General features: G+C 47.5%; 1 protein-coding gene across 4 annotated transcripts in view; it reads right to left on the reverse strand.

Moving 5' to 3' along the window:
- ZBTB7C (zinc finger and BTB domain containing 7C) overlaps positions 1-16258 on the reverse strand; it is a 106169-nt gene that overhangs the window by 87349 nt on the left and 2562 nt on the right. For 2 of the 4 annotated variants that reach the window (XM_026865993.1, XM_026865991.1), the window contains exons 2-3: positions 11735-11845; positions 3565-3663 (exon numbers count right to left, since the gene is read on the reverse strand). The gene's annotated coding sequence lies outside the window, so the exon portion shown is untranslated. Of the gene's footprint in view, positions 1-3564; positions 3664-11734; positions 11846-16258 lie in introns of those variants that run through there. The other 2 variants (XM_026865992.1, XM_026865994.1) reach the window with 2 other exon arrangements.

Below are 16258 nucleotides of genomic sequence, written 5' to 3' on the forward strand. Positions count from 1 at the left end.
CTTCACTAGGTCAGGTTGCTCAGAGCCCCGTCCAACCTGGCCTGGAATCTTTCCAGGGATGGGGCATCCACCACCTCTCTGGGCAACCTCTGCCAGGGCCTCACCACACTCATCACAAACAATTTCTTCCTTCTATCTAGTCTGAATCTCCCCTCTTTTCAGTTTAAAACCATTACCCCTTGTGCTATTGCTCCAGGCCCTGCTAATACATCTGTCCCCCTTTCTTCTAAGCCCCCTTTAAGTATGGAAAGGCTGCAATAAGGCTGCAGTTATGCTGCAATAAGGTCTCCCCCAGAGCCTTCTCTTCTCCAGGCTGAACAACCCCAACTCTCTCAGCCTGTCCTCTGACCTTTTTTGTGGCACTCCTCTGATAGAGGCTTCATTCCTGCTCAGACATGAGGAGCTCCAGCAGATACGCGAGGTGATGAAGCTGCACGGGCTGTGTTCAGCTAACACGGCTGTCTGTCCCCAAAGAGCCAGCTCAGGTCCTGGGACCACAGCAGCTCCGACTCACACTCATGTCACCAACACAGTTTCTGGGTGCAATAGGGGCATTTGGCCACGACAACCCTGAAACAGAACAAGGAGCAAACCAACCTTACAGGATGTCCATGGGGAGTGGAAAGAAAAGCCCAGCACTGAACTCAGCTCCTTTAGCAGCCTGTCATCTTTCACAGCAGATTGTACTTCCATTCCCTAAGGATTTCCTTGAAATCATCTCATAGATCTTCCCACCTAACATTAGCAATAGAATTTCCATTGCAACACAACCAAATGCAGGCAATTCACTCCTCTCACCTTGCATTTTTAAAAGTAACATGGTACAATAAAACAGCCTGCCTGGATTCCAGCCTAATCTAAAAACAACTTTATGGCTTCTAATTTTAGCACTAATCTTCCTTTGCTATGGTTGTGTGATTTCTAATTATTTTATCCCCAAGCCTTGCTTTGACGGATAGTTGTACCTTTTCCAATGCCGAGTGACTCGTAAAGTGCCTTTAAAAAATACGCTGATCATTTCAGGTTCATTTCCAGTTCCTACGCAAATAATATTCTCATATATGGCTTCACTGGGGAAATATTATTATTATTAAAATAATAATAATAAAAGCAATACAATTTAAAACGGAGAGCTCTGTTTCTTAGGACAATCCCAATCTGATCCTGCAAACACCATATTTTCTCTTAAAAGTTGTTAAGGAGTATGAATCCGTTATCCAGATATGGATCTCTTAATAATTCAGTGCCTTTGGCTTGGCATCGCTCCCAGAACACTTTGCCTTTATCTATCCTTATTTTCAGGTTACAACACATCAAAGAGCAACCGGCCATGCTGAAACCTCTGGGGGACTTTGTGAGGGACAGTGCAAAGTGGTGGCAGAGGAGTGCTTGCCTTGACGCTCCCTGGGAGCGTTGCCTGTCCAAATTCTCTGAATTTATGGCAGCAAAGTTCAGCTATCGGCTGAAGATGTGTTGCAGGGGCTTAGGATGAGCCTCCAGCCCAGGCTCCTCAACAGGTAGATATTTTCTCTCCTACCATGCTCACCTGAAGCAACCTCTTGATCCTCCTAATCACTAATCTAGATCAAATCTAGCTCTGATACTCTTAAATTTGCACAAAATAATTTACTGGGGAGAGGGTGCTGCTTGCAGAACATTTTGGGATGCCACTGCGTTGCCGGTCCTAGGAGCCCCTGCCACCAGCAGCCAGCACCAGGGTGGGGAATGCAGCCACAGGGCTGGTGGATGTTTGGTGGGTTATTTCCTTCCCTGGGATCTACACTGCACTCCGGTCAGTTGGAAAACATCCATCTGACCTGTGACATTTTTGTTATAGTTACTCTCCAAGCTTTGACAGCAGTGGTTTAAACACGGAGCATATGAGCTTTGGCACCAAGAAAGCACACCATCCCCACAAATACAGAGTGGACGGGGAAAAATATCACACCGCAGCCCTGATGGTGAACATATTTCTTCTTTTTCATTCTTCATTTCCTCTCTTTCACTTTCTGAGCCTATTTCACCATGCGTGTCTTCTCCCTCCCCACTGGAAATGTGAGCTTAGCTCCTCACCACCTCCTCACCACCCACCGTAATATTCAAGAGAGAAGGATATGGGTTGGTTTGTTGTTTTTTTGGGGGTTTTTTGTTTGTTTTTTTTTTTTTTAATTCCTTGCACAATGCTGTGTATAGAGTATTTGAAATGGAGATTGTCCAAACAGGAAACAACCCAGTCAAAGTCCTCAGGCCTGGGTCCTCAAAATGTCACGGTACAGAGCTGCAAGGGATGGAGAATAGCCCTCTGTTCCTGCACAGATGGGAGAGCAGCCAGAGACTCAGCCTGCCCTCACACCACCCCGATCTTGAGAGCTGGGATTTAACCTCTGCCGAAATCGGCGGGAAGCTGGTTTTTATGAACCAATTTACTGGGGGAAAAAAAATACGACAGACGGGGTTAACAGTTATAACCCTCTGTTGACCGATACTCTTATCAGTATAGAGAATTCCATAGGGAATATCATCTCGCTCAGGATGTGAATCCTACAGGAAATCCTTCATCCTTAGTGTTTCAGAGTAACATCCAGAGCATCCTGCTGGCTTCCTTTTTACTCCTCTTAAAACTCAACCCTGAGATTCTTGCTTCTCAGGCTCATGCTCTGAGTTTGAGCTGACCTTGCTGGACTGGAAGAACAAACCTTGGGACAAATCCTGTCAGTGCCCACACCCGGGCAAGGGACTGGGCTGTCGCTGCTGCTCTATGAGGGTGCAGAGCAGGGCACTGCTTGGTCCTAGCCTTTTTGATTTCCATCTATACACCTTGGAGCAAAGATTTAGTTTCTCAAAGGCACAGTGAGGCCAGGTTTGGAGAAGAGAATGTAGCTGCTGTGAACCTGGATAAATAAGATTTGCACAATTTATTTTTCTCCAGAAAATAGTTTCTAGATTTATTTTAAAAAGCAGGGTCCTGCAGCTGTAGGTTTTGAGCCCTTCTTAAAAGTCTGACCTGAACAAGCATCCTTGCCAACAATTATTGGTATTTTAAGCCTTTGATTGCTTCTGATGGGAGTGAAAGCTTTTTGTTTGTTTGTTTATTTCTTTTTACAGCTTTCTGCAAGTTAACTTCAGGAGAACTTCCCAAGCAGAATTGGTGGTGACTATTTCCAGAACAGTGATCCAGCAATTCAGGTTTCCCAGAGAAGTGGTGGATGCCCCATCCCTGGAAACATTCCAGGCCAGGTTGGACGGGGCTCTGAGCAACCTGATCTAGTGAAGATGTCCCTGCCCATGGCAGGGGTTGGACTAGATGGCCTTTAGAGGTCCCTTCCAACCCAAACCAGTCTGTGATTCCCCCTCTGGAAACAAAGATGTATTGTTCTAGTTTTGAAGGGAAAATGGTTTATTATTAGTAGTGTCAAGACACTGATCTACAGAGCTGCAACCTTCAGGGGGTGAAAAATCCATGGATTCATGGTATGGACAGCTAGGAATGTCATTTCAGATGGTCTGCATAGCTCAGAAAATCAAATTTCACTCATTAACCAGGCAGAGAATGAGAATAATTACCTAGGGCCTGATCCTGAAAGGTCCTGCGTGCAGTCGCGTGGTCTCCACTCCCATAGAGTTCAGTATCTCAGGGGCTCTCAGCAAGGTCAGCCTTGTAGCCTGGGCAAAACAAGATAGGTCAGTTTTAGTCCGGTCTTTTGTAAAAAAAAATCTATACAACCTATAATTAAAAAAATAAATCCCAGCTCCACGTGCCATCCCCGTATTCTTGTATGGAGAGCTAACACAAGGGTGGTGCAGAGAGCATGGCTGGGGAGATACTCTCCAACCCACAGGTATTCTCAGCAGACCAGGGATGGATGCCTGCAGCACACAGGAGAGAAACTACACCGGGATGGATGTGTCCATAGAGCTCCAGTCCACATCCAGGAATAACAAAATTATATTCCTCAGCACTAGTGCTTTATCCCAGCCATCACACGGGGACATGAACACTGCCAACCACCATCCTGGAGCTATCACACCTCCCTGGAAGAAGACAAACTCTAGGGTTGCCTTGCCCAGTCTACAGGAAGTGATAATCCTGGAGATAAGAGAATTTTGCCAGGTTTTCAGGGAGGGAGCCCAGGAACAGCCCTCCATGCTCCCCGCTGGCTGGTGGTGACGTGTGGCATGCCAACTCTGGGTGGGCACAGCCGTGCCAAGAGCAGGGTGAAGGGAGGGAAGAGGATGACGGGGACAGGATGACGGCACTTTTCTCCATACGGCCCTTTGTTTTGGGAGGTCCCCCGAGATGCTCAGCTCAGGGTGGCCAAGTCCTCCTTCTTCTTCCCCTATAAGGGGAACGGATGAGGGGAGGAAAACAATGCTCTCTCTTCAGTTGCCTAATGGAAGAACAAAAGCACAGTGATCCCTTCCAAAAATGTCTTTTGAGGAACAGACGATCAAGCCTGAAGGCCCAGTATTTCTGGTTTATTTATTTTTGGATGAACTCCAGCCTGGCAGCGTCTTTCTGTCCTTCCTCCAGACTCTTGCAGGACTTGCCCAGAGCTGCACGGATCACGCAGGCCTTGCACAGACCCCAGACCCATCCAGCACCTTGTAGAGGTTTCTCCACCAGACCCCACCACAAGTAAGCCTCAGCCACAGGGTGGAAGGGACAAGGGGGCATCACCCACCCATAGCTCTGGTCCAGAGGGATGCGTTTGGCAGGAAGGGTCTGCCCCACCCAGATCCCACTGGAAACTGGGACCAAAACCAGTGCAAAACCAGAATCAGACCTTTCATTGCTCAGTGGCAGTGGCTGCTACAAGCAGAAGGGGATTTCTACTATCCTGATTGCTCATGGAAAGTCCCTGACTGGCCCACAACCATGGAAAAAATGGAAAATATAACTTTAATACCAAGTCGGTGGCAGGCTGTCTATTTTTCTCTCCTGTGACTAGTTACCATGGATAGATTTCTGAGGTCGACCATGCAATTGTTCACTGCACTGCTCCTATTAAACAGAAGATGAGCAACTCATCCCATTTGTACTGTACTTTAATTTCCAGAAATTCTTTGTTCATTTCTTTGCTTAAATTATTTCTCTCATTTAAAGAAACAATGCAGTCTTACAAAGCCAGGGCCCAAATCTCTCGAGTAACCCTGCTGTGGTTCATTACTTCCATGCTAGTTAACAAGGCCAGTAATTTCCCTAAGGTTTAATAGAAAATCTTCTTTCCAGAATGCAGAAAGGCAGGACTTTTTTAACAAACTCACTACTGTACTCCAGTTATGTCACAGGTGAGGGATATCTTAGGCAAGGCACAGGTCCTCCTTAGGGATAATGTATAAAAACAGGTACCCTAAATGGAGATGTTGTTCACCCAAAGCTACCCCCTCAGCTGGGGAAGGGGACCTGGGGTTCCCTGTCTCTCTGCTGAGCCTTGCCTTGCTCAGAGCATCAGCTCCAGCTCTGCTTGGCAATGGGTTCCCGAAGCATTCCAGTCCGCATCCCAAAATGCAGACTGGTTTATCGCAGCACACTGGGATGAAGTAGATAATACTGGAGGGGCAAATCCGAGATATCCCTGGGGTGGGTGTGCTGGGAGAGGTGGGCACACAGCCTGTTTTACTAATTATACGAAATGCAAAGTAAACGGGACACCTGCCAATTGCCTGACTCTAAACTGCCCTCCTCATTAGTTTTAGAGAGGGCTCTCTTTCCATGACCAAATCAGAACACCTTACAAAAAATTAAAATAAACACAAGACTGAGCTTGTGGAAAACAAGAAAATCCATAAACCATATACATGTATATGTGTATATATATATATATATATATAAACCAGCACAGTCAAGCTCTATCAAGACACACATGCAGGTGAGCATATGCATCCTATGCTGGGTGAGAAGCTGGCAGTGCTGCCTTCACTTCTACGGGCTTTTGCCCTAGAAGTGTCTCTGTAGCTCCTTAGTATAATTTATACAATGAGTTTTGCAGGCAATAGCTACAGATGTTTGCAGGGAGTCTCCTTGGTGATAATATTGCATGCCTGGGTGTGCTGGGTTTGTGTGCTGGGTTTTTGGTAGCGGAGGAGGAGCTGTGGCCCCTGTGAGAAGCTTCTTGAAAGTTCCCCCGGCACCAAGTCTGACCCATCTCTGGCCAAGGTCGAGCCAATTAGTGATGGTGGCTGCACCTCTGTCATAACATATTTAGGAAGGGGAATCTGGGAGGAAGAGTTGGAGTTGTGAGGAGGTTAGGTGAGGGACACCTCTGCAAACACTAAAGTCAGTGGGAGGAAGGAGGGGGAGGTGTGTCCGAGCAGGGAGCCCTCCTGTATCCCGTGGTGAGAGGCAGGGCCACCCCCTGCACCCATGGGAGTCACTGCTGGAGCTGATGCCAACCTGCATCCCGTGGAGGACCCCACACCAGGGCAGGCAGCTGCAGTTAACAAAGGCCAGGACTCTGTGGGAAGAACAGCCCCTACTGTCGTAGTTCAGTGCTGGGAGGACCCACGCCAGAGCATCTCAGAAAGCTCAGCAGCCCGTGGGAGGGACTCATGTTAGAGAAAGTTCATGGAGGACTGTCTCCCGTGAGAGGGGGACCATGCTGGAGCAGGTGAAGAGTGTGAGGAGCCCCTGCTCCTCGAGGTGGAAGAAGCAGTGGACTGACTGCACCCCCCATCCACTGCCCCTGCCTCACTGCAGAGAAGGAGATGGAGATATCAGGAGCAAAGCTGAGTCCAGGAAGAAGGGAGGGGTGAAAAGAGGTGGTTTTTAAGATGTGGTAATTCTCACTGTCCCACTCTGCCTGTTAAATGGTCTTGTCTTTAGTGTTTGAATTACATTCATATTCTTTTTTCTTCCCCTGATGAGTATGCCTTTTGCCCATGACCATAATGGCTGAGTCATCTCTCCCTGTCTTTATCTCAATTCCTGAGCCTTTTGCTTTATTTTCTCCTCCCCAGCACTGGGGGGAAGAAGGGAGAGAGTGGCTGCATGGTGCTCAGCTGCCCTCTGAGCCCAGACCACAACACTGGAACAGTTGAACAAATCATACCACGTAAATAATAAATATATGGCTTGGTTAATCTGAAAGAGGCAGCGAGCAATCTGAAGATTCCCACAGACTCTCTGCCGCGAGGAAGGAAACAACAAAATGCCCTGACCTAAGCAGGGGTGAGTCTCACATACACACAGATCACAGGGAGATCACAGGAGCTGTTTGCAGATCACTTACCAATCATGAATAATTCAAGCAGAAGCGGCAGGAAGTATGAGAACAGATAGATGGGAGCTCACCACTGCTGCTTTGGCAGGTTGTATTTTATTGAGCAAGGAAAAAAAAAATGAGTCCCAACAAAAATCCTTAGCCTAGCATCGCCAGTTTCATGACTTTTCTGTGAATCTCAGTGATATACAGTGCTCTACCAGATCCCCAGATGAGCACCCTTTCCCTTTCTCCTAAAGCCAGTTTTGTGATTATTTGGCTGGGCAGGTGGCAGAAAAAATGATGCATTTAAAAAAAAAACTTTTAGTACCTACCAGCAGTCCACTGCATAATTACACAAACCACAGAATCACAGAACGATTTGGGTTGGAAGGGACCTCTAAAGGCCATCTAGTCCAACCCCTGCCATGGGCAGGGACATCTTCACTAGGTCAGGTTGCTCAGAGCCCCGTCCAACCTGGCCTGGAATGTTTCCAGGGATGGGGCATCCACCACCTCTCTGGGAAACCTCTGCCAGGGCCTCACCACACTCATCGTAAACAATTTCTTTCTTCTATCTAGTCCGAACCTCCCCTCTTTTAGGTTAAAACTATTCCCCTTTGTCCTATCACTGCAGGCCCTGCTAAAATGTCTGTCCCCATCTTTCTTCTAAGCCCCCTTTCAGCCCTGGGAGGCCGCTTTAAGGTCTCCCCGGAGCCTTCTCTTCTCTGGGCTGAACCCCCAACTCTCTCAGCCTGTCCTCACAGGGAAGGGGCTCCATCCCTCTGAGCATCTTTGTGGCCTCCTCTGGACCCACTCCAACAGGTCCATGTCTTTCCTGTGCTGAGGATTTCAGAGCTGGACACAGTACATGAAGCACCCACCAACAAAGAAAAAGTGTTTCGTTTGAGGGTTCACAACAGCTATCAACTTCCAGGCCTCCTCCTCCACCCAGAGACCTCTCTGGGAAAAGACATGGCACTCAGAGATGGGTTTACAGCCTTCAGGCTCCTCTGCCCTTGGCAGAGCTTGTGCTTCAGTGGGGTTCAGCTCTGCAGGGGAATGGATGGGGAAAAAAGGTGCCAGGGAGGAGGACAGAAAAGAGAAGAAACCAAAAAAGGGGGAAAAGAAGAAGGGATAAGGGATATTCTCTTATCCTTATTCCCAAAGGAAAACACAAGTAGGATTGCTCCTGTAGGGAAAGGTTAGTAGCCCAAATCCAACACATTATCAGGAGGACCGTAAGCCTGTAAACAAACAAAAAACCCATGAAAAAAAAGGTAGAAATGGTAAAGACAGATGATGGAATCAAACATAGCTTTGGTGCGACCTGAAGAAATCCCAAACTCCTTCCCCTGAAAGCACACTGCCATGTATTGATTACCAACAGGAAGACCCTTGTTGTCTAGTGTCGAGGGGCAGCTCTCCCATGTGAGGTCTGAAATGGGGCACCTGGGCTGGTGACTGCCCCCTGAGCTTGGGGACACCTCATCCCTCAAGAGCTGGAGGTGTCAAGGAGGGACTGGGCAGAGAGGACCTTGCCTTAGCAGGATTTCCAAAGGTCCCTGCTGGAGAGACATGCTCCACCACTGCTGACACCCTTTGCAAATTCCTGCCCTTCATCTACACGTGCATCACCCTGATTCCATTCACTCCTCTGCACTGTACTACTGCCAGGCCTGGATTTGGCCCCAAAACTGCACACCAAGCTCCTCTCCAGCTGAACTGGAAGAAAACTGCTGTGCATATTGATGACACACCAGGTCACAGTCCCCTCACATAAAACATATTCCTTGATGTTGCATGAAACATATCTGATTCAAAAATGACAGTGACAGTAAGACATTCACCCAAGATCACACCACAAAAGTCCCAATAAATTTGGTTCCCAGGGTAAAACCAGGTAGGAAGCATCCAGGCACCCCATGCTAGCTGTGACCTTTGATGTCACCAGCAAACAAGTTTACACTTTCAATTTGTCCTTGAACATAAAAATATTTACTCTATCCACACCTTCTCCCATTCTTCAACCACCTAAGATTAATCTTCTGTGTTAAAAGCATCCTTCAGCACCACTGCATGTAGCATCTTTGATGTAGAAAGCTCGGTCTGCAAGTGACATCTCAATGATGTCTACTACACATGCTCTATTACCCACATTAAGAAAATTCACTTCTATCTTTAGCATAAACTGAATATCTCTGGTAGAAAACCTGTTTACTGCCAAGAGCTAGAGAGGCCTTTATAGACCGAGTGCAGGCCACACATGACACATCTCTGCATTACCCCAAAATAATCATTTGGCCGTGCACTGCATCTGATCTTCAGGGCTCTAGGTTCCCCACCCTTGGTTTTTTTTTCATTTCATGTAGAAAAATTAACTAATTAATACATGTCTTGCAGATGTTCTTTGAAAGAGATACCGCATCTTCAAAACACAAGATGATGAAAGGAGTAATCGAGTAGATTAGACTGACCAGAAAAGCAAAGATTGTAGCATGACAGTGGAAAGCACAGCTCTAAATCTTTCTCTGATATTTATGATGGTTTTATTTGCATATCAAACTACGTGCCAATTAGCTGTATATAAATCTATGATGAAATTATGCCGTGTAGCTCTCCAAAGTGAAGAAACGCCAGGGCTGGGCTGCATAATCACCCTTAACTCTGACCCTCCAGGTGTTCCCATTCTAGCTCACTCCTAATGATCATGTACTGTTTCTCAATAACACAACTGAACAATGTGCGTCTTTTGCAACCATACAGATGCACATGCAAAATTTCCATCTACTATATGCTACTTTGTGTGTGGTGGGACCTCAGCATCTCCTGTGGCCAATTCAGGGTCATTATTTTTTCATTCTCCTCCAGCTAGTAACATCTGCCTGCTGCCCCTTGTCTGATATCTCTTTAGGGCAAGCTTTGGCTCTGCTGAGGCTTTGCGCAACCCCGTAGGAAAGCAAGGATCCTACCTGAAGACCTGTGCATGGCACTGGGATGCAAACAACAATAGAGACACATGCCCTCATTTTACATATCAACAGGAACACGGGGAAGCAACAGGTTGGTAGGGAAGCAGCACCACCTGCCTCAGGTGTGCACTGGAAGGGGTGTGCACTTGCTGCCAAACTAGACACCTCAGTGAGGTCTTTGTGCTCTGCTAGACATCTGCAGAAGGCAGCACGCAAAGCAGGAGCCTATGCCTCCACCTGCAGTCACAGTCAGCAACGGTCACGGCCAGCACTGCCTGAAAACTGGGCCAGGCACCTGACCCATGCAGGCAGGGAAAGGTCTAGGGAGGAGGAGTCCTGGAGGGGCAAGCAGTGCTGGTGCTCCACATGGCTTTGTCTAGACGAGGAACCCTGGTGAGGGTCCCTGTACAAATAAACCAGGTAGCTACATGATCCCAGTCCATCCCAACACCTGGGTTCAGTGGTTCTACTCCCTCTTAATACTTGGAATTGAAAATAAGACTTAATAGATCATGTACTTTTGACAGTTATGGCCAAGTTATGTCCCCCTCCCTCTCTCACTCCCTTCACCGACCTGCCTCTTTTACCCTAGGACAGCCACATGACCTCCCATGATGTTCTATATACATGTAGACCACTGGTCAGGAGCAAGTCCCTAAGACCAGAACCTCTACTCCCTCTCAGTTCCCTTCTACTGGGATACCTAAAGGAGACTGATTCTTCACAGCCTTACAATAAAACAAACAAGCCATCAGCTGAGTCAACTGCTACAACGGGCAACCACAGTACTCTTACGATTACTGCCAGCCTCCCTTCACTCACCTAGGGCCACCAAATTAAACTAACAGGAAGTTCAGGACAAGAAAACAGAGATGGTTTCCCTGCAGCAGATGGTGGATCCGTACAACTTCTTGCTGTAGGACTTGCAGGAACAAGCGTGCGTGACCTTCAGGAAAGACTGGATGATCCACTGGGATTAACAAGCAGACGCACCACTACAGGATCAGGCAACCCCGTCACTGGAAACAGGTCTTCTTATGACCAATTAGACCAAGAGAAAGAGCCTCATACCACACTTCTTGCCATTGGCACCATGAGTATTTGGTTTGCATGTGACTCATGAATCCAAGCAAGGGCAGCTCCACTGCATGTTAGGCCCTGAACAGAGATACATCAAAAGTGCCCACCTCAAATGGGTGGGACAGACACGTCATGGGAGGTGTTTTATTGGTGGGGAAGTGTCACCGTGTAAGAGATGCTGCACAGACAAGCTGTGCCCAGGGTAAGAATCAAGCCTTGATCTCCTGAGCCCCCTCCCAGTTTCTAATAACAGCCTTGTCCTTTGTTGTTGATAGACACTGGTCCTGACTGCATCCCCTGTAGCTCATACACCAATGTATGCCCTGGTGGCAAGTGAAAATGTTGGACATCAATGGAGGAGCAGTAAGTCTGTGAGATAGCCAGAAATCCCAGACGTGCTCTACTCTACAGCATTTGACGTGTGTAGGACACACCACTGAAGGGAAGCAACACTCTTGTTCATGCACTCACAAAGTTATTTACCTTCTTGGTGTTCTTGTGATGCCACTTCTGGATTGGGATCAATATTAACCACTCTGAGCTTTCCCCACAGACATGCTACCAAGTAGGTCTTCTTTCAGACATAAACAATTCCTAGAAATGATGTGAAGGGGAGCAAGGAATGAGCCTGTACTCCTGAGGACCACTTTTTTTTTGGCCCAACAGAGGTAGCACGTTTGACGAATTTGAGCGATTAGGCACATATTCAGATATAAAATATTAAGATGAGAACAAATCAAAGGCAGCTTGGCTGGCTGGGCTCCTGCTTTGAATTCATTACATATATATAAAAATAAAAAAAAAACCCAACCTCACAAACGTTTCATCTTTTCAAGTACGTATGAAAAGGTACAAATTCTTGCCCAACTGCAGCACTTGGCCTCTCTGTGCTGGTAATTGGAACCAGTGTGCTCCGCTTCCCGGGCGTCCCATTCACAAGCACGAGAAGGAAGCATTCAATTTTTCAATAGGAAATTTCATCGCTGGAAAACAATCCACCTTCCTTGCCTCCACAGAAAAGACGGAGGGCGAGTTCTCTCCTCGACCACAGCGTCAGCTTACTGCCAGCCCTAGCCAGAGCTACTGGGGCTGGGGCGGGGTGGGGGCAGGAGGCAGGGCTGCACCACCGACTGCTCAGACCATCCCAAAGCCATGAGGCTGCCTTCAACACTGCGGGCTCGGTCCTGGTTTTTTTCTTCTAAACGCATTGAGTTCTTTCCTTTTCCTCTGGGATTGCTCAGAGGTTCAGTTTGCAATGTTTCTTTCCATAACGACATGGGCTAAACAAGTCCAGATTTTGTCATGACAGTTCTCCTTAGATCTTTAGTTTTCCACCCAATTACAGAACTGGAACTTCATGGAAAGCACCCGGGTGTATTCAAGGGCCACACTAACATACAAGGGGAAGTTTTGCACAGGGATTTTCTCAGAAACAGAGCACAATTTAAGTGATTTTTTTTTTTTACAAGCCCAGGATACCCCCAGCCATACGGGACTGAGCAAAAATCACCTTACACCAACAGCTTCTTTTAATAGCATTTTTTTAACTTCTCTTTCATTCTTAAAGCTGCTGCCCTAGCAAAGAGTTTAGTAAGGCTTCAAGGCCACAAAAATCCCTGAGAAACTCCAGCAGGACTCAAGAAAACCAACCAACAGGCAAAGAGACTAAGCAGTGCAATGGCAGAGGAAATGCAGCACCGGCCAACAAAAAAACAATGGAAAACAACTTCTGACAGTGGTTGCTGTAAGGATCAAGTTTCAGGATTAAACAGACTCAGAAGCAAGCACCCTGTGCTTCTGTATGCACGGTGCAAGTTTTAAAATGAAAATTTACTTCTACTTTTAAAACTTACTTGAAAAGTTATTTTCTTCCCTGTTATTTATGTATTTTAAAGCATGAATTAGTTCCCACTGTAATGGCTTATTTCTTTAGGTACCTATAGACGAGATGCATTCTGCAGCCTTCTCTGCCTGCTTTTTGAGCCATCCCTGGGACAGAGTTGGGAGAGGCAGGATTCCCTCCATCATGCAGTCTTGATGCCTTCCTCTATCACATCACATCACATCAGACCCACGACCAGAAGGCTGGACAAGAAAGCAATCATATGTAATGCATGACGGAGTTCCTCAGAAATACACCAAATTCTATCTTTACACCTCTTTTCCCCTAATGTCTCTAGAAAAAGGTTGTCACAGAGCAGTTCTTAACCGATACATGGAAAGAACATTTTCTAACCCCAAATACAGCATCATTAGGGGACTTCTAGCCATACTTAGGGTACTTTTAGCTTTCATGAACTGGTTGGCAAAGTGAATTTTCAAAGCAGACTGGTGTGTGACTGGGAGGGCAGACCTGGACCAATAACTGATGGCACAAGGGGCAGGAGACAGGCAGACAGGTGAAGCTGAGGGCAGCAGCTGGAGCAGAATAAGGAAAGCTTAGCACAAAGTCAGTATGGAGTCACATGGACTGTTGAGTATTTGGGGATATTTTGGGCAATGGGGGCACTTTTTGTTTCTTCACTCCAGTAGGAGATCATGCTTTCTCCCCAAGAAACCAGGGTACAGTTCCCCCAAGTCTGTGCTGAGTTAGGCATAGGATGCCTTACACAGGCCTGACAGAAGACATAAAGACTATAGCATCAAAGTACTGAAAGAGTCCTTAAGGAGCCTTCTGGTTCATCCCTGGCCCAAAGCTGGGATCCACAAGGATGCACAGGGCATGCTTGTCTAATTCAGGACTGCTGAGGATGGACCCACAGCACCGACAGGCCCTTGGTGTTTCACCAGTCTTTTCTTTCGAGATACTTTACTGCCCAAAGGATCTGCTTGCAATGTGAAGACCCTTCACTGGGCCCTACTAACTTCTCAACAAGCCAAGAAAGTCAGGCAACACTTTATCTCTGCTGGGCTTGATCCCAGACTTGACACACAAGGCTTGGACCATCCTGTTGGAGTCAAACTCCCAGCACTAATCCAGACCCTGAACACCAGAGTTTATCATTCTCCTTGAACACCAAGGATTCCGCTAAACCCCAAGAAATTTTGGAACAAATGAAATGCAAGCATCTATTTTTGCAGGCCAGGATCACCTTTGTTGAGCCGCCACCAAAGGTTTTCCTGCAAGTCATTAACCACCACGGCCAAAACGCATTTCACCTTGCTCCTCTCCTGCCACTTCAAGGCAGGATGGCAGCACTTGAGCTGCTGCAGCGCTGATTGTCCTATTGTTCCACAAAGTGGATCCCCTCCAGCAAATTGAACACCGAGAGCCATCAGAGAGAGCCCCGGACAAAGAGGCCAGTGTCTGTTTCTGGGATTATTAGAGAGAAGCAGAAAGAAGCCTCTTCATGGCACTTAACATGACAGCTGAAAATAATGGATAGGACAAAACAGAGTAAAGATGATTTAAATTAGGCAACTCCCGGAAAGTGGTGTTCATTTAGGCTTCCAAAGGAGAATTGCCATTTCTTAGAAATGCTAACGCTCGTGTCTATGTGCACTCCCCCCGCTTTGCAGCGTACACACACACACACACACACACACACATCCTTTTTTAGATGCCCTACAAAGCATTTGTTCAATCTGCCAGTGGACACTGCATCCCTTCCATTAGGAGATGGAAAAGGTGTAGATGAGCAACATTAGCTGCAGCTCATCAATCCTGAAACAAAAACAGCCTTTAATTTCTAACCCCTGCCAAAAGTTTACATATATACGTTCCAGAAACCATTTCACAGCTTCTCCAAAGTCACCTGGAGGAGAGGAGCCTCAAAAATGACAGAGGTTTTGAAGAAACTTTAGTGCCATCTCATGCCAGTCCCATCTTGGAGGGATCCATGTGGGGCTCATTTTAAGAGGCACGTCCCATCTATACAGATCACCTTGCTCTCGCTCTGGCACCTCGCCCAATGCTGTCTGGCAGCACCCTTCAGGATTTACCCCTCTTCTGATGCTATGTCTTCTGCCAGGGCTGGAAGCAAGGCATTTCCCAGTGGCCCCGGGCACCTGAGATCCAGGCAGATCTCTCCCCCTTCACACTCTCCTGTGGCTGTCACTCCTGTTTTACTCAGAACATGAGCTTTGGGACATGATTCCCCATCTGGGAGCATGATGAAGAATCACCCCAGAGTCCCAACTCCTGCTTGCTTTGGTCCCTAGAAGTGTAATTTCATTCCCTCACCCTCTCTTTGAGAAGGCAGTGATGCTCAAGCCATTCTCAGTCTGGCTAGGAAAGCAGGAGAGCGGTGGGGAGACACACGCGTTGCACAGGGTGAATTAGCAAGCTGTCTGGTTTCGATAGATTTGCTTATGCTGTGGCAGCAATCTGTCTTTCCAAGCACAGCACTTTCGTTTTATGACCTGAAACACCATGCAAAGCAGCTCCTGAGCATCTGAGGATGCAGCCCAGCCAACCCTGCCCTCATCACTGCAATGGATAAAAAGCGTGTTTCAAATGGGCTCCCCGTGCACGGAGCCCTCTGCCAGCACCTTTGCAAGGATGGGTGCTTCACACCTTCCTTGCACCTGTGTGTGAAACCCAGTAGGTAAAAGGCTGCTGGCCTGTTTGGCCACCCAAAGCCCCTGACACCGTCGGAGCAGCTGGAGGGTGAGGGTGGGACTCCTGGCAACAAACACCCTCCTTGAAGAGAGGAGCCTTCACAGCAGCTCCCAGCAGCCCTACGCCACCCTCCTCTGCTGAGATGCCGTGGGGTCTTCCTCCTGCAAAGGCTGCCTTTGCAGTACAAGGGGTGAGGATGGGGCAGTCAGAGCCGGGAATAGGGCTCCGGATTTGTACAGCACCTGATCTAGATGTCGCTGGGTCGACAGGAGGAAGGAAAGAGGAAGGAAAGGAGGAAGGAAGGGAGGAAGAGGGAGTGAGGAAGGAGAGGAAGGAAGGAGAGGGAGGGAGGGAGGAAAGAGGAGGAAAGAAAGGAGGAAAGAAAGGAGGAAAGAAAGGAGGAAAGAAAGGAGGAAAGAAAGGAGGAAAGAAAGGAGGAAAGAAAG

This window comes from Athene cunicularia (genome assembly GCF_003259725.1).
Source record: "Athene cunicularia isolate RWA chromosome Z unlocalized genomic scaffold, athCun1 chrZ_part1, whole genome shotgun sequence".
Classification (NCBI taxonomy): Eukaryota; Metazoa; Chordata; class Aves; order Strigiformes; family Strigidae; genus Athene; species Athene cunicularia.